Source organism: Periplaneta americana, chromosome 12 (assembly GCF_040183065.1).
Source record: "Periplaneta americana isolate PAMFEO1 chromosome 12, P.americana_PAMFEO1_priV1, whole genome shotgun sequence".
Taxonomy (NCBI): domain Eukaryota; kingdom Metazoa; phylum Arthropoda; class Insecta; order Blattodea; family Blattidae; genus Periplaneta; species Periplaneta americana.
In genome coordinates, this window is record NC_091128.1 from 139,775,311 (window position 1) to 139,794,862 (window position 19,552).

Below are 19,552 nucleotides of genomic sequence, written 5' to 3' on the forward strand. Positions count from 1 at the left end.
ATCGTGAGCGGCTAAAAATTTGCTAATGAAATACTTCTCTATTTCCTTGAATGTATTTAACTCCATTTGATTATAATGGAGAAGTAACACAGATGAATTTATCTCGCGCAGAATACTTATTATCGTATTAGCATAAGCAGACGATCATCTTGTTTCAGTGATTACCAGCCGGGCTGTACCATTATGGAACTACTGTCAGACTCTGGCGTCGTCTGTGGCGCCGCGAATTGTAAATGAAAGTTCAAACTCAGAGTCTGTATATTTCCCCTTCATACCGCATGTTATACAGCTGTTACTGGGTGGTACCAATATGCGGGACACATCGCAATGGAAGTGTGAATTTGGCGGATTCAGTAAGTGATATTTGTTACATAGGCCCTATCTCAACCTTAGCCTGTGCGTTGGTTATTAGCGGATTGCGGCTCAGGTTACCGAAACGCATTAAGTTACGAACGCACGGGCCACTGTGTTGTGTAGATCGAGGGGAATGGGAGATTGAGAGTGCAGTTATTCCTTGACTTAACATGTAAACATTCAGTGACAGTAGGACACAAAATAAATGTTCACGTTTACAAATATAATACTATAACGTTTATTACAATCAATAATGTAACTTTTATTTCAAAACAATAATAATCACTTGCTATAATTGAATGTAAACACTCCCGTCAACAATGGGATTTCCACTCCACACAGTAACACAGTATTCGTTATTGCACTCCACAGACGACAATGACAATTTACCTGGATTATTGAGAACAACAATGAACTGTTAATCTTAACTAATGTTCACAAAGCACTATTTACAAAACAGAACTGTCAGTTCTCAGCTCACAGTTCGTTTGCCTTGGCTAGTTCTTCTAGCTCAGTTACTCGAGTTCACAGTATCTCGAATCCCATACCTTCAGAGACAGTCCATTGAACTTCGAACTCAGGTCCCCCAACTGTGGTCCACTGCACTCAAACTCAGGACTTACGGCTCCCACAGTTACGGACACAACTCAAGTCGAACCCTGGTCTCGAAGCTGGCTTCACTGCTACACAAGACTGGCTGGCTTGCTGTCCAACGATTACAACAACAACTGCTGCTGCTCACTTGCCTCTCTTCTTTTATAACCAAACCATAGTTTCCAGAAGGTACGATGCTAGAAATTTCCACGGATGTCCAGAAGATGGCACTCTCGAATTCTCTGCATTTCTCCCCTCAGTCACAGGCGCATTATTTCCACTCTCTGCCGCGGTAGCCGTCTCTCCTCTCCTCTCTACGCCACAGCACATGCCCCAGGAAGCAGATGCGCGCGCAACTTCCGCGCCGAACCACGGCCGACTTTGAGCAGAAACGAAAAAAATATACTGTACTTACATAAAATACATTTCTTCATAATTCAGTGCACCGAGTTACAAGGTGCATTCGCAACGTATCAAAAGAAAAGTATCTCCTACTTTCATTCAAAATAACTTTTTTCAACAAACGCTTTGAAATATTGTTGAAAGGGATGTTGGGATGTACCAACATTATACACAAATCTCGATCAAATTCTTTTTCGTGTTCTATGTTTGATTTTGATGTTGAAGGCCAGTTTTGACTGTATAATTAAATATTTTACATGCATCTTTTGCTATTACACTACTTTTGAAAGACTCGAGTTCTATCTGTCCTTATACTTTTTTTTTAGCAGTTTGCAAAATTCAATAGGCCTACTTTTTTTTTCTTTTACTAAGAAAATATTCCTTTCCGAACTTCTCTATAAGTTCGTTCTGAAGGGAACGCTTGGTGTTCTTAATTTTCGACACGTTCCTCAGTACTGTGAACAATTATAAAACATCGAAATTAACACTAACACAGATATGCATGTCTAAATCAAACAAATAAATGAAAATAAATAAAATATACGTATTTACTCACAGGATCTCAAGTACGTGTGGGGATTGGAAGGACCCACGGCAAGCAGAATTAGAAAGGCGGTAATGTAATTTCTTACGAAACAAACTGTACTCTCACAGTGCCATCCCACTCCATGGGTCATGACGTCATGTATACTCCGTGCGTTCCAAACTTCAGTCTCGCGAATCGGTGACCCTAGGTCCCAGTCTCGTTATTAGGTTATATCTATTTTTGGCTTTTTCTTTCAAGCTTCCTCTAAGGTCCCTCAATAAAAAACGACAAAAGGAGTGAGACAAATGACCAATCGGCTTGGAGGTCATGTAAAGGTCCCAATTCCCTTGCAATGTCGAGCCCTGCACCGGGAATGGAAATTCGAATATATTAATGAACCAGTTTCTGTCAGATGCGTTTCCAATTCACTGTGGGCTAAAGCAAGGAGATGCACTATCACCTTTACTTTTTAACTTTGCTCTAGAGTATGCCATTAGGAAAGTCCAGGATAACAGAGAGGGTTTGGAATTGAACGGGTTACATCAGCTGCTTGTCTATGCGGATGACGTGAATATGTTAGGAGAAAATGCACAAACGATTAGGGAAAATACGGGAATTTTACTGGAAGCAAGTAAAGAGATAGGTTTGGAAGTAAATTCCGAAAAGACAAAGTATATGATTATGTCTCGTGACGAGATTATTGTACGAAATGGAAATATAAAAATTGGAAATTTATCTTTTGAAGGGGTGGAGAAGTTCAAATATCTTGGAGCAACAGTAACAAATATAAATGATACTCGGGAGGAAATTAAACACAGAATAAATATGGGAAATGCTTGTTATTATTCGGTTGAGAAGCTTTTATCATCCAGGCTGCTGTCAAAAAATCTGAAAGTTAGAATTTATAAAACAGTTATATTACCGGTTGTTCTGTGTGGTTGTGAAACTTAGACTCTCACTTTGAGAGAGGAACATAGGTTAAGGGTGTTTGAGAATAAGGTGCTTAGGAAAATATTTGGGGCTAAGCGGGATGAAGTTACAGGAGAATGGAGAAAGTTACACAACACAGAACTGCACGCATTGTATTCTTCATCTGACATAATTAGGAACATTAAATCCAGACGCTTGAGATGGGCAGGGCATGTAGCACGTATGGGCGCATCCAGAAATCCATATAGAGTGTTAATTGGGAGGCCGGAGGGAAAAAGACCTTTAGGGAGGCCGAGACGTAGATGGGAAGATGATATTAAAATGGATTGGAGGGAGGTGGGATATGATGATAGAGACTGGATTGATCTTGCTCAGGATAAGACCTATGGCGGGCTTATGTGAGGGCGGCAATGAACCTCCGGGTTCCTTAAAAGCCAGTAAGTAAGTAAAAAGTTTTAAAATTTAAGTCTTACAATTGTTTAAAAATGTTAAAAAGGATAATATGTTGTACCTTATTATGCCGTACGGCCGTTTCAGAGTCGTTACTCTGACAAATTTTAACACTGTGAAGCTTTTAAAGCTTGTAGACTTTTTTATATTCAAATATTAGTGGAATTACGTGAGTAGATAAATAAATAAAAAAATAAATTTAATGGTTTTTAAATTTTAACTTAACGTGTAATTTTATGCCCCATTAATTTATTTCTGATTTATATTTTTTCGAGCAAAATCGAGTAATTTCAGGATTATGTATGGGTAATTTCAGTAACAAACCTTGACAACACTGTTCATTTCTTTTTTTTGGCATATAGACCTAAATGTTCCGATGCACTGGAATTAGTACGCTGTATTGTGATATAAATTTAATACTATACTAAGTCACATAATCCAGCCTCCTGAAATCACGTACTAGACGGTCGTTTTATATTTGTTCTGTATGCTTATGAGGAACTTAACCGCACGTAAGACTTGTAAGTGAATGTTGAAATATAGGCTGTCTGGTCTTGCAGTGAACTCTCCTAAAATGGAAACATGTCAGACTAGAAATGTACTGAAACTTGAATTTTCCTGAACCGGAGCACGAATATCGAGAGTGGAGCACGTCATCCGTGGGAAGAAATCATAACAAGGTTACGGCAATGTGCTAGGGTTCAGTAGAACTTTACGGAACTACATTCTAAAAAAAACTCTTCGGCACCATCAGTTTCCCTACGGCCATGGTCAGGCAATTGTTCGAATAAATCCCAACTTGCGTCCAGAACACTGAAGATGCTACTCGAATTTCCGCTGCAAAGTGAAACGTGTATTTAAATACTGTTTTACTGCTTTATCTAACTACGACGTAGTTGTGTTTAACCGTTTTCCTCTTCTTTTATCGCCTTCTTTCTTCCATTACTTCCGTTTCTCCTTTGAATGGTCTGTGTGGTATTCTGAAAGGAATATTAACAAAATTTTAACATTAAAATTTTCCTTCTGTCTTTCCACATATTTCATCATCCTGACCTTCATTTTCCCACTTTCTCTCTCCCTGCCTTGTCTTATCTTTTCCCGCCTGGTATATTGTCTTATCTTTTCCCGCCTGGTACACTGTCTTATCTTTTCCCGCCTGGTATATTGTCTTATCTTTTCCCGCCTGTTATATACTGTCTTACCTTTTTCCGCCTGGTATATTGTCTTATCTTTTCCCGCCTGGTATATTGTCTTATCTTTTCCCGCCTGTTATATACTGTCTTACCTTTTTCCGCCTGGTATATTGTCTTATCTTTTCCCGCCTGGTATATTGTCTTATCTTTTACCGCCTGGTATATTGTCTTATCTTTTCCCGTCTGGTATATTGTCTTATCTTTTACCGCCTGGTATATTGTCTTATCTTTTCCCGCCTGGTATATTGTCTTATCTTTTCCCGCCTGGTACACTGTCTTATCTTTTCTCACCTGGTATATTGTCTTACCTTTTCCCGCCTGGTATATTGTCTTATTTTCCCGCCTGGTATATTGTCTTATTTTCCCGCCTGGTATATTGTCTTATCTTTTCCCGCCTGGTACACTGTCTTATCTTTTCCCGCCTGGTATATTGTCTTATTTTTTCCCGCCTGGTATATTGTCTTATCTTTTCCCGCCTGGTATATTGTCTTATCTTTTCCCGCCTGGTTTACTGTCTTATCTTTTCTCACCTGGTGTATTGTCTTATCTTTTCCCGCCTGGTATATTGTTTTCTTTTCCCACCTGGTATATTGTCTTATCTTTTCCCGCCTGGTACACTGTCTTATCTTTTCCCGCCTGGTATATTGTCTTATCTTTTCCCGCCTGGTATATTGTCTTATCTTTTCCCGCCTGGTGTATTGTCTTATCTTTTCACGCCTGGTATATTGTTTTATCTTTTCCCGCCTGGTATATTGTCTTATCTTTTCCTGCCTGGTATATTGACTTATCTTTTCCCGCCTGGTATATTGTCTTATCTTTTCCCGCCTGGTATATTGACTTATCTTTTCCCGCCTGGTATATTGTCTTATCTTTTCCCGCCTGGTATACTGGCTTATCTTTTCCCGCCTGGTATATTGACTTATCTTTTCCCGCCTGGTATATTGTCTTATCTTTTCCCGCCTGGTATTTTGTCTTATCTTTTCCCGCCTGGTATATTGTCTTATCTTTTCCCGCCTGGTATACTGTCTTATCTTTTCCCGCTTGGTATATTGACTTATCTTTTCCCGCCTGGTATATTGTTTTATCTTTTCCCGCCTGGTATATTGTTTTATCTTTTCCCGCCTGGTATATTGTCTTATCTTTTCCCGCCTGGTGTATTGTGTAATCTTTTCCCGCCTGGTGTATTGTCTTATCTTTTCCCGCCTGGTGTATTGTCTTATCTTTTCCCGCCTGGTATATTGTCTTATCTTTTCCCGCCTGGTATATTGTCTTATCGTCTCCCGCCTGGTATTGTCTTGCCTTCTCCCGCCTTGTCCCGTTCTCTCCCTCCTTCTCTTGACTCGTCTGGTCTTGATTCGCCCCCTCTCGCCCCCGTCTTGGCTCGTCTTCACCAGCCCTGTCTTGACTCGCCTTCTCCAGCCCTGTCTTGGCCTGTCTTCACATGCCTCGTCTTCTCCAGCTTGTTTTGTCTTCTCCCGCCATGCTTTCTCCTCTCCCTCTTGTTTTGTCTTCCCTCGCATTGTCTTGATTTCTCCCACTTGCGTTTTCTTCTTTCGCCTTGGGTTGTCTTCTCTCTCGGCGTCTTGTTTTCGTCAGCCTTTTTTTTTGCCTTCTTCAACTCTGTTTTGTCTTCCGCTTCGTAGTTGAGTCTTCTCAGTCTCGCCTTGTCTTCCTCAGCCTTGTCTTGTCCCCTCTTTACCGCGCCATTTTCTGACTTGTCTTGTCCTACAACCACAGTCTAGTATATACAGTCACGAAGCTCAATACGTAGTAAATATGCATCCATAGATAGTTGCTAACTACTAGGATCGCTACTATCGCCTCATTACAGATAATGCGAAATAGTACCTGCACAGTCTATTGTTCCTAGTACCCTCACAACTCAAACTTCGTGACTATATACTACGACTGTGCTACAACGTCTTATCCTAACTTGCTTTCTACTTGACTTGTATTCTCTTGCCTTCTCTTGTATTTTATATTCTTCTCTTGTCTTATCATATCTAATCTTATTATGTCTAATGTTGTCTTCTTTTCTGTACTCTCATCTGTTTTATCCTGTCGTTATACCTTCGTCCATACTAAGTTATAAATCAAGATTTAGTGAAAATTACAACAAAATAAAAGTGATGAGTAAGGAAGCATCTAATTTCCTTGTTACCTTCATCTTTCCTTATGATTTTGAAGACATATAGCGGACGATGTTTAAATAGTGTGCTTGTCTTTAACCCTACCTCTGTTCAATTTGAAGTCCTCTGTGTTATATTCATTAGGATTTGAATTCAAAGGCGTGGTGTACCGTTATCTGGAACAAGGCGGAAGAGTGGGAAGGTAGAGTGCATATTAACGGAGATTTCAGTCTGTGACCTAAGATCGAAAGAATATGAAAGTCACTGCCTTTGACAGTATCTCAAGTCATGTTTATACAGTAAGAAACTGCTATATTTTAAGTGTGTGGAGTTTTATTTAGAAGAAAACATTTTTGTTCGTTAAAAGTAGTCTTTTGAAAGTTCTTGACCCAGTCTCATATTTTGATGCTGTCACTGTAGTTAAAGGATAGATTACTTAGATTGTTCTGTTAACATTTTAGTCGGTAATTATCTTACATTGATTAGTTGATATTACTTCGAATTATTTTAGATTAAGACTTGCTTGGACGCTAAAGTGTGAATAATTTGGATGCTGTGAGAGGATAGTTATTGGTTGGTGCATAAGTTCGTAGCGTTGTTTCATAAGTTTATTAAACACATCAGATACACATAAGAGAGAAGTTAATCATCAACATATAACTTATTCTCCTTCACTATTTACAACAGTCTGTCAACGCTGGAGTAGTTTTTCGATTCCACGCTTGTAGAAATCGCGTGGTTTTGAGTTAAAGAAGTCGTCAAGCCACATTCGGAACGCATTTTCATCCGGAAAGGAAGTTCCTTGAAGGTTGTTCGATAGAGAGCGAAAAAAGTGAAAATCTGAGGGTGCAAGATCAGGTGAATAAGATGGGTGCGGAATGACTTCCCAACCCAACTCCTGGTTAGTGTTTTATGTCAGGTTAGCAGAGTGCGGACGGGCATTATCGTGGAGTAGCGTCACTTCACACAGTCTTGTTGGTCGTTTTTCTTGGATTGCATGTGCAACACTGTTTTATAAATTCTAACTTTCAGCTTTTTCGAGAGCAGACTGGATGACAAAAGTTTCTCAACCGAATAATAACACACATTTCCAATATTTATTCTGCGTTTAATTTCCCCCGTTTATATTTTGTTACTGTTGTTCCAAGATATTTGAATTTTTTGAAAGGATAAATTTCCAATTTTTATATTTCCATTTCGTACAATATTCTGGTCACGAGACATTATCCATATAGGGTAAACATTGGTAATTTCGTGATAATTTCATGAAAATTAATTTAAAATGCAAATGTGTAAATATATCCTTAATTCGATTTTTTCATCTAAAAGATCCTGTACAAATCTGGAGACATAAAAGATTGGACACGTTCTTGAACAAGTGCCAAAAATCACTTTTACAACTTAAGATAAAAGGTTGGTTATTTCGTGATAACCTTGGTAATTTCGTGATATTACATTGATAATTTCGTGAGGGGTAGAATAATTGTGTAAAAACTCATTAAAGTTAAATGAAATTCTCATTTATTGTTACAAGACTTCAAACAGTAATTCCGTCTAATAATCATAACAAGAAAACATAGAAATACATATCAACACATAATAAGAATGAAATCAAAGTAAAAATTGAAATTGAAAAGGCATCTTCTTTGCCCTGAAAGGGTGAACACTTTTATTACGGACTTTACTATAGCCTATATTACTAGGGTAACTCCAAAAGTAATGTATAACATTTGTTTAAAAATTATATTTTTATCCTACAGCTTTGCTATTTTCACAGAATGTAGATACATCCTTTAGGAACAAAATGTCACTTCTCCACATAATCCCCGTCCCTTTCAACTGCCTTACGTACCTAGGAACGAGGGCCTGTAGACCAGCACAGTAAAAGTCTGGACCAACACGTCTGAGCCACTCTTTAGCAGCGTGCACAAGGACGTCATCTTCTAACCTCGTTCCACGAAGGGATCCTTCAGTTTACCAAAGAGATGGTAATCGCACGGCGCCAGTTCAGGGCTGTAAGGCGGATGTTTCAGTGTTGTCTATCCGAATTTTCTGATCTGGTCTGTGGTCTTGTGACTGACATATGGCTGTACATTTTCGTGCAATAGCAGAACATCCTGCTTCTTCCGATGTCGTCGAACACGACTCAGTCGAGCTTGAAGTTTCTTGAGAGTTGCCACATACGCGTCAGAATTAATGGTGGTTCCGTGTGGCATGATGTCCATAAGCAAGAGTCCTTCTGAATCGAAAAACACAGTAGCCATAACTTTTCCTGCCAAAGGTGCATTTTTGAATTTCTATTTCTTTGGTGAATTTGCATGATGCCACTCCATTGTCTGCCTCTGTCTCCGGTCCAAAATGGTTGAGCCATGTTTCATCTTCTGTCACAATTCTTGCAAGTAAGTCATCTAGCACTTATCATTGACACTTAGCATGATAACAAATCAAACAGAAGCTACACTGAACCCATTGCGTCCCCCTTTTCTTTTTTGTTATCACATCTTATCTTTAGATTTCTAAAATTCGTATTGTAATACAAATTTTAAAATAGTATAAAATGTAACGCTTAATACTCAACAAAATTTCGCCTCAAACAGCTAAGATTTCTATCAGTAAAGCTAAGCCTATGTGGCGACTACAGCTGTATCTAAAATTCCAAAAACATTTCCTAAAATGTCATTAAGATGTAATAAATCTTTGTACCAAATATCATATGCTTACCTTTAGTAATAAGCCTGTAATGTAATTATAAACATCCACAAAATTTGTACGCCTGAGAAGTCAACGCTAACTTGCTCTCTCCAAACATAAAAGCTCACTGAAGCAACTACAATAGTCACACAAAGCGTAGCTGTATGTTTCTGGAAACTGGATAACATATGCAATTCCTTGGCGGAAATTTGAATCTCGTAACACCATTGGTTAGTTCACGAAAGAGCAAAGAAAAAGTGTCACGAAATAACCACTGCCACGAAATTACCAATGTTTACCCTACTTTGTCTTTTACTTCCAAACCTATCTCTTTACTTACTTCAAGTAAAATTCCCGCGTTTTGTCTAGTAGTTTATGGATTTTCTGCTAGTATATTCATGTCGTCCGCAAAAACAAGCAGCTGCTGTAACCCATTGAATTCCAAACCCTCTCTGTGATCCTGGACTTTCCTAATGGTACATTGTAGAGAAAAGTTAAAAAGTAAAGGCGATAGTGCATCTCCTTGCTTTAGCCATTTTAATAGTAGTAATTGGAAAGATGTAATCTATAGCTCTTATAAACAATATATATTATTTGCGAAAAAAAATTGTTGTTTTAAACTTCCAGTTCAACCTGGCGGCGTTTCCACTGGTCCCAGAAATAGTTTTACTGTAGGATTACTGAAGAACATTTGCACTGCTTTTTAATGCAAATTTTGTGTTTAACCCTCCAGCTTTACCCCTTCCGTTACAGAATGTTCGTTTTGTGTACTTCCACTCTGAAGGTTTTAGAGGTGATAAGTGTCTTTATGTATTGTTATTGTGATGCAAACTGGGTTTTAGCTTCCTGGAATTTGTATTTCACGCTCTGAGGCAATATTGTAACTTCACGTTACAGGATCTATTCAGACCCAACTGTGACTGCCACGTGTGTGTGGGAAGTTATAGAACATGGCCGTTGGATATTCACAAGTTTTACAAGACATTTGGCGGATGCCAAGAACTTGTGTTAGGCTCTGAATAATGCTTCAGCAGTAATTGGTTGTGATAAGGCATTCTGGAGTCTCTTACAGTGTGTGACACAACAAACTCCTCTTTGTTGCATTCATATTCATTTTGCTACAGGCGAATTCAAAATTAAAATAAAACAGAAGGTTCGTAATACAATAACGCTGGTATCGCATTTTGTAGCACGTAAATATTATTACAATGAAGAGTGCTACTACATTTACAATGTTACGATGTAGTCGTACAGTGTTTATGAATTTATAAATGTACGTATTATGTATATTGAAATAGGTACGTTGAAATTACACGATACTTTTGTATTCAAATGCAACTTTCCTGTGTACAACGTATTCCATTATTATGCCGTTCAAATATGAACGTTGATTATAGTTATAACTGAATACCGGCTTTTAGAATCGGAAAAGAAATTCCAAGGCGTGTTTTAGGACTCTACAAATTTAAAAAAATGTAATATAGTATTTTATAATTATGTTTCTTGCATTGCATCCTTTTACAGGGGCACCATTTTATTTTTACTAACATTTATAATATTAAGTCCATCTGATTGGCGAGTTGGTATAGCGCTGGCCTTCTATGCCCGAGGTTGCGGGTTCGATCCCGGGCCAGGTCGATGGCATTTAAGTGTGCCTAAATGCGACAGGCTCATGTCAGTAGATTTACTGGCATGTAAAAGAACTCCTGCGGGACAAAATTCTGGCACATCCGGCGACGCTCATATAACCTCTGTAGTTGCGAGCATCGTTAAACAAACACATATTTTTTTTTAATAATCTAATATTAATCTGGCTATACCTTTGGATTAACGATTGAGAACCGTTTGCTACCCCCTTCCACGACTGAAGTTCGATGATACTGGCGTAAAATACATACAAATCACTTTACTAGGTATAGGAGGGAAGAAAAGTAGTTCATCCATTTACGTAAACTAGGAAATATCGCGATATTGAGTTTGATAATTTTCATTAGGTTTTTGTTTAATCAAAATACAGTACTGTATTAACAATAAGTGTTTTTACTCACGAATTGAGCTGTCCATTTGGACGTATTAATTATGCAGTGTATATTGTACTGTTTACAGCACATCGGCATACAATATAGAGAATGAAATTAAATTGAAAAATGATCATACTATGGATATTTAAACGCATTTTTGAAAATGGTAGCAGTTCATTTCGATACAGGCTTCAGTTCTAATGTGCATATTATCGCACTATAGACTATTGTACCTAATTCCAATTACCAGTTTCGTCCTTCGTACGAGTAACTCATGCTGAAATAATTCTGTGCCTAATTTATAAAAGAGTACCTTACGTACTGTAAATTCAATCTTCACTTTTGCCCGATCCGAAGAGACAAAATTACTCAGACAAGCTATCTTATGTCCGTCCAAGTGGTTTTGTCGCAGGATCGTAGAAAGGGGGGAAATCACGTGGCAGTTAATTCCTTAACGATGCCCTTTTATATAAGTTATTTTAAACAGTATTACGTAGACATCCAATTCTGAACAGAAATTAATGTCTTCAGAAAAGAGCTAAGACAGCCCAGCTACTAGCCTTTACAGAGAGGCGAGCAGAAGCGGGTGGGGGAAACCGAGCTACGACGTAGGCAAACGGACGACAATACCTGTGCGAAAATATGATTCAATATTGAAAGCTCTTTCGTCACTAGAAAACGCAAACATATTTCTGGAACGTACTATACTCACTAACTCAGTACTGAATAATTTCGAGGGAAAAATTGTTCCGGAGCCGGGTATCGAACCCGGGACCTTTAGTTTGACGTACCAACGCTCTACCACTGAGCTACCCGGGAACTCTAACCGACACCGTCAAACCAAAGGTCCCGGGTTCGATACCCGGCTCCGGAACAATTTTTCCCTCGAAATTATTCAAATCAACTTTACAGGGAGTTATACCTGAAATATTGATTTGCATAATACACGTCACTGTTCGTTAACAGAAAACCACAATTTAAGTCACACGGAGTTAGTGTGCACTCGAAGTTGGTTGCTTGACGGTTGTCAGCCCACTTTGAGGTCTGTGGATATAGAGGGAAAAATTGGATCGGTGTCGGTTAGAGTTCCCGGGTAGCTCAGTGGTAGAGCGTTGGTACGTTAAACCAAAGGTCCCGGGTTCGATACCCGGCTCCGGAACAATTTTTCCCTCGAAATTATTCAAATCAACTTTACAGGGAGTTATACCTGAAATATTGATTTGCATAATTCAGTACTGTTTGACTGCATGTACGCGGTCTTGGTTCTATGTGGAGAACGGTTAGAAGTTTACTAGTAGAAGGGGTGGGAGTGAAGTACATTAAAAAACTGAGGTACAATAAAAATTCAAGTACAAATAAAATGATGTCCCTGTATAATTTCACTTTTTTCATAGCGCAATGAAAACACGATTATGTTTATTACAAATTTCATGCCAGTCGCTTAATGCATCCTGAATAACACTGTAAACATTTTACTACGAATTGAAATCAACTATTTCACATCATTGTTCTTCGAAGTATAAACAAACAAATAAATGAATGACTAAGCAGTGTAAAGGTTTAATTATGACCATTTATAGACTAACTCACGATTCCATTGTAACGGGTATATGATAGCGAGTGCGCCGATTTATGTTTCCACGAACTCACGTTCGAACTCCGGCGGTGACTGGAGAGGAAATACATACTTGTGGTCGACAAGACCGCAGAATAATGATTTCCGCATCTTCAGGCTTTAAAAATTTAATTCCACAACAATTATCTATTTCATTCTACCGTTTCCTTCATTTTATATAGTTTAATTCCACCATAATTTTCTATTCCACCCTACATTTCCTCCATTTTATATGTACAGTTTAATTCAACCACAATTATATATTTTACTTTACATTTACCTTCTATATTTTACTCTATCTTTTTCCCTTCATTTTATATAATTCAATTCAACAATAATTCTATATTTTACTCTACCGTTCGCTTCATTTTATATAATTTAATTCCACTACACTTCTATGTTTTACTTTACCGTTCTCTTCAACCACAAGTGTGGTTCGCTTTATACAGGGTGTTTCCGAGCTGGTGTTACAAACTTTCAGGGATGATGGCGAAGGGCACATGTATCAATTTGAGATAAGGAACCCTGGTCCGGAAATGACTGAGTCGAAAGTTATAAGCGAAAATAGTTGTTTGGAAATGGAATTGTAATTTGGCACCACGTGCCCTCTTTCCCTTAACCTTTGGAAGAGTCGTGGAAAGATGGTATGGCCCGGATGTCTCCTACGTGGGTACTTATGCTTGTATACGTAAGAGTGTTGGCATAGTTCTTAATTTCATTTATTTGCATAGAAAATTATTTCTTGAATTAGAATTTCTGGATACATGTTGTTTTTCAAATAACCGAAATGCGTGCAATAAAAATTATAATATTTTGTATGCAAGTTATTCATTTCATTTCATTAATTTTCATTCATTTATTTTATTCCATAGATGTTACATGAGGAATGAAGCTTTAAGATGTGGAACAATTAAAAATTTTACAATATTACAATTACGAATTTTTACAGGTTTACAATTTAATAATTTTCTACAATTTTTACAATGTTGTGCAATTTTTTACAATATTTTGGCGAGATGTAACGAGATGAGGTGAGGTCCGAGGATTCGCCAAAATATTACCCGGCATTTGCCTTTTGGTTTTAAGTACTAATTTAGTACATAATATATTACTGCACTTGATATTTAAAAAAAAAGCAAAATTATAGAACGTTTTAAAGTGAAAACATGTCTTATTGAAGTCTCGCACTACAGCTCCTCAGTTGCATCATCTCTGTTACGACTGACCAGAAAAATTTCTCAACATAAATTTTTTTTCATTTCATCTTCTTCAGGGAAATACTGTCATGATATCATCACTTAAATTATGCTAAAAATGAATTTGTGTGGTTTCTCAAATAACTTACTCGCGTATTATTTCATTGCGGTATTATCATGAATATTTGATACTTTACTCAAGACAAAAAGCGTATTTTTCAAAATTATAAGCGAAATTATAAGAAGATTATCAAAATTAAAATACGGTTCTACTCATTCCCTTCTTGAGATATAATACAAGTAACTGTCATGTTACGAGGAGCAGTGGAATAAACTGCAAGTGGAACAAACTATGTCTCTGATAGGAGGACTGTTTTCTGATATCATTTTTATACACCACAAATCCCACATGGATTTGAAAGAATTTTGAACGTGGGTCTTCAATACGAATGCATTAATCGTACATTGGTATGTCTGTTGCTACGAGAAAGTAAAATATGCAATACAAGTGAAATTATAGTGTCACTCTGAAACCTAGTTTTCTTTCCCTATTTGCAGAGATCGTTACTTTATTTAGAATTTTCTGTCAACAGGATTTGACTTCCTCGATATATCTGACAACACAGTTCAGTAAATTAGCTCATTAATATCTACCGCAAAGTGAAGCCAAATAATTCATCTTTGCGTGAAAAGTAGAGTACGAATCGTCATATCTCCAACACGCCAATTATATATACGTAAGCCTTTTTAATACGCCATTGTTAACAATACACAGCCTAACAAGGTGAACCTTGTGAAATGTTATTCGGAAAAAGTTTCCTTGATCCTTTTGATGGCTGTTCATTAAAAAATTTCAGGAATAACGCCTACACTTCTCCCTTGATCTCCAGCATATACCTGCTGGCAACTTACAAAGCAAAATCAGACATTGAAAAAGAAATAAAAAGAGATTAAAGCATTCAGGGAAATAACGTACCTTGAACTTCTGGTTTAACAATGAGTTGATTTAAAAATCGGATTTTTGAAGTGTATTTGATATTGAAATAGACTCCTAATACTGTTACAGACGCAAAGATTGATACACTAATCTTTAGAGAATATTATTGGTACTAGAAAACTTGATACGGTTCTTGCATTATCGTGATTGTGTTCTCCGTTTGTAATAATTATATTTGTGCGAAATCGTGCATATTTGCTTGGTTTCGCACAAAACCAATCCGCGGAAAGTCTAAAATTCCACATTCAGTATTCCCAACCTAACACACATAACAATTTCCCTCTTCTTACCGCTTAAGTGACATATTGATTTTACTGCTTTAGGCTTTTAACGTATTATTTTTAGAGACGTTCAATATAGGAATAATTATAAATTGGAAACTTACCACTGCAATTTAATCTAAATTGCACTGTTAATTATTGTTTTTAAATATTTGCAAACATTAAGTACACTCTACAACTCCACTAAAGTTACTGCATTCGTGATGCAATTAACATTAAGGAAGCCGTGAAAAAATCAACAAGATTCCAGACTCATCATAGACTGGGGGGAAAAAAAGACAAACGTATATCACGGCCTGCTGGAGTATAGTAAACACAGAAAAATATTTTAAAGCAACAATGTTGAAGATAGATATTTTTGTTTTGCAAATTTGCCGTCATTGAACAGAAAGCAAGATGGAGATTTCATTGCAACTAATTAGAAATTCCTCTTTCAGGTATGTAATATACGATCTTCGCACAAAATAATGTACGATACACGAGCGGTATGTTTTCTTTCAATTCTCGGAAATTAAAAAAGCTCAACTACGTTTCGCTTTTTCAAACTTTTCCTCGAACATGAAAACTTCAACATACCGCTCTTGAACGCATATTATTATTACATCCAATAACATCTATCAGATGTGGCAAAAACAAAATCACTCCTGTGTGGAAAAAGAAAAACAACATTTACCTACAACATTTATATTACATTTTAAAGCAAGTTTTATAGTTGTACTATGGAGAGGTTAGTTAAGCACTGCAAAGTTTTGAAATGATAAACATCTATGATGCTACTACGCAATTCATCACTGTAACAAGAACGAATGTCTAACGCTCGGCTTATATCGTTCGAGGATTTATCGCTCGCGACAATTTTACCCATTATGCATGTGCGCTACCTATCGGATTATGCTATGAACTACTTGGCGCTCGAGCGACAGACCTCTGCAGTGCATGCTCAAACCAAGAAATGAGTAATTCATGCGGTTAATAGTAATCAGATGTGTGTTGTAATCCTTTCATCCGAATGTGTGTTGTAATCCTTTCATCCGAATTCAGAGTCTTGCGGCAGAATTATGTAGAATATATTCGCCGGTGTTTATTTTGGGTCATATATCGCTTCTGCATGAAATACTCGAAATTATGTAGAACGGAGAACCCGGAGTACAACACAAGTGCCATTACCATTCGGTTAATGGCAGCCACAGTGTGATTGGCTCAATCATTTGTATGTGTTCTTCTTGATAAGAGTCAATACTGAAGGATTGTTAGCGAGATGCCACAAAAGTGAAATTGACCGCTCATTAATTAGGTCTGTACGAAATGAAGTAATTGTATTGACGTGCAATGCTAAATTATTTTTCGGTGTTCTTTTAAATAAGACATATTATATTACGTTTAATAAAATGTAGTCAGAAGTGGATTTCAGAAGTTCAGGAACGATTTTACCAAGACCTCGAGATTAATCAATAACAATTAGTAGGGGGCGGATTCATATGCACTAAAAACGGCAAAAAAAATATGCATGCACGTATGCACTTAAAAACTAGGATATATGCACTAAAAATAACAAAATATGCACTGTTAAAATTGAAAAAAAAATATATATATATTATTTCATTTTAACCAAACTACTATTATAGATTTATTATTATTATTATTATTATTATTATTATTATTATTATTATTATTATTATTATTATATCTGTAATATTGACAATTAATATTTGAGGAGAAAAATTCGCTCCGGCACCGGGGATCGAACCCGGGTCCTTGGTTCTATGTACCAAGCGCTCTGACCACTGAGCTACGCCGAATTCAACCCACAGCACCGGATCGAATTCTCCTCCAATGTTTCCCTTTATGGCCTGACTCCATATTAGGCATATATGTTGACATACATGTCCAGTATCAACTGCCATTGTACGAGTACTGTCCTGCTGTATGAAAAAAATATATTTACGATTTAAAAAAATTATTTAACTTACATTTTTTTTTTTTTTTTTTTCAAAATCCATTTCACTGTACAGTGATGAAGCGTTTCCCACATAACTCAAAAACCATCCAACATTCTGTGATGAAATTTGTTGTATTTACTTATGCATGTCATATCTATAATATGATGCAAGATCACTTCTATACCTTTGATAGATCGTCTGATAAAAATTAAATTCATTTTTAAAAATGGTTAAGTATCAGTACTTTCTTCTAGCACAAAATAATATATATTTTTTTTTATTTATTAAGGAATGTAGTTGAAAGAGCGTGATATTGTAAATATGAGTTTCAGCAATAAAATAAAAGAGAGAGAACATGAAAAAGTTAAGAAGTTTTTGAGTTATGAGGGAAACACTTCATCACTGCACAGTGAACTGCCACCATTTTGAATTGGAAAAAAAAAATATATTTTTTTTTAATCGTAAAAATATTTTTTCATGTAGCAGAAGGACAGTTTTTTACACATACAAATTTTCATTGTTCTACAGGATACAGTAATGGCGGAAAAAAATGTTGAATATTTCCAAAAATTTTACTGCTGTAAGCTGTACCTTACCCCTTAAAATATCTGTGTAACGTAACTCATTTTGTCCGATTTTGTGAATTTTAGCCATAAGTGTGAATTATTATTTTCACAGTGGACAGTGAGAAAGTACCTATATTCGGAGTCACTCGCAGAGAGCTGCATTGTCGACAGAACCGCTTGAATTTGTGTAATGTGGATTTGTTGGTCATAGCTTATATGTGTAACAGCCAGTTCACATAACCATTGCAGACATAAGCTAGCAGCAGTAACATGGCTGCAGACGTCTACAGTGTATGGGTATTGGACAGTGTCCATATAGAGATTTCACATATTACTAGTAGCATGGCTTGTATAATATTTTACCACCATTAGGCACTTCTCCAGCAAATTCTCATGCAAATGGGGCAGACGTTCCCTCAATAACCCAACACCGTGTGAAACCGAAATCTCAACCCAAACACGATATCCCCTATCTTGTGGGTTTATCACCATATGAAGTGTCATGGATATCAACGAGTTACATTTTGCCTGATATACTCGGAGAGCATGAACTTAATTTCGTAGCACTATATAAAGTTGGAGGTTAGAGCCAAGGGAGGTTTAGCACTAGATAAAAAAAAATGAAGTACTACGAGATCTGCCGCCTATAAAATAAATTATAGAATACATATTATGTATTTTGTTATTTTTATAAAATTCTGATTTACCGTAAAATATTTTTAACGTAAGAAATACTACCCTGTCTGTCATTCACACAATTTGAACCCGGGTCCGCTAGTCTCAAGGTCAGACGTGCCAACCGTTACTATTCCACAACGGTGGACATTCATAATGTGTGCATACGATTCATCTGCAATACTCGTAAATTTGACCATATAACACCTTCCCTCCAGTTAGGCCTACTTTCATGGGTGCGTCTGAAGGAACGAAGAACAATACATTCACTGTCTCTTCTGTTTAGAATCATGCATACTTCTACTCCGAATTATCTCTTATCGCGCTTTCAATTCCTTACAACTCTTCGAAGCCGACAACAAGCACTTCTTTCTATCCCTCATCATAGAACGTCTTTATACTCATCTTTCTATACTGTAGAAATACCTCGCCTCTGGAATTCGTTACCTAATGACGTCAGGGACTGCCGGACTTTATCACAATTCAAAATTAAATTGGAAAATTTTGTCTTAGTTAATGTTTTCTAGGTATTGCTAGAAGTATTGATTTGTGTTTTTTTCTTTTTCTTTTTAAATCTATATTAAAATTGTAAGTTTCTTGTTTATGTTAGTTAATTAGTTAGGATACAATTAATTATGATACTTAATCACTCATTTAAAGTTTGTGTGACTGCAACCTGTGTATATTTTTTGTGTGGCTTTACTTTGTTTATAATGTTTTTCTCTCTCCCCTCTCTTTCTCTCTTTATTTCTTGTGTAGCTTTACTTTGAATATACAGTATTTTTCTGTTTATTTCTATTATTGTATTTGTATTCCTGGTATTGTGGAAGAGAAGGCCTGATGGCCTTAACTACACCAGAATAAATAAATAAATAAATAAATAAATAAATAAATAAATAAATAAATAAACATTCCCGAAACATTCTCGAAAAATAGATAAATTTGCACTACATATTAACACACTGGTAAATTTGAAGACAATGCGGGATGTG

At 36.7% G+C, this 19,552-nt stretch overlaps 1 protein-coding gene and 2 non-coding genes across 4 annotated transcripts in view; 1 reads left to right on the top strand and 2 right to left on the bottom strand.

Annotated features, from left to right (window-relative positions):
• Positions 1 to 19,552, top strand: part of LOC138710940 (headcase protein-like) — a 658,198-nt gene that overhangs the window by 73,744 nt on the left and 564,902 nt on the right. The gene's annotated exons all lie outside the window — the stretch shown is intronic.
• On the bottom strand, positions 12,038 to 12,109 carry TRNAD-GUC (transfer RNA aspartic acid (anticodon GUC)). Its single transcript has one exon. It is a non-coding gene; the product is annotated as a tRNA-Asp (tRNA).
• Positions 17,106 to 17,178, bottom strand: TRNAY-AUA (transfer RNA tyrosine (anticodon AUA)). The gene has a single exon. It is a non-coding gene; the product is annotated as a tRNA-Tyr (tRNA).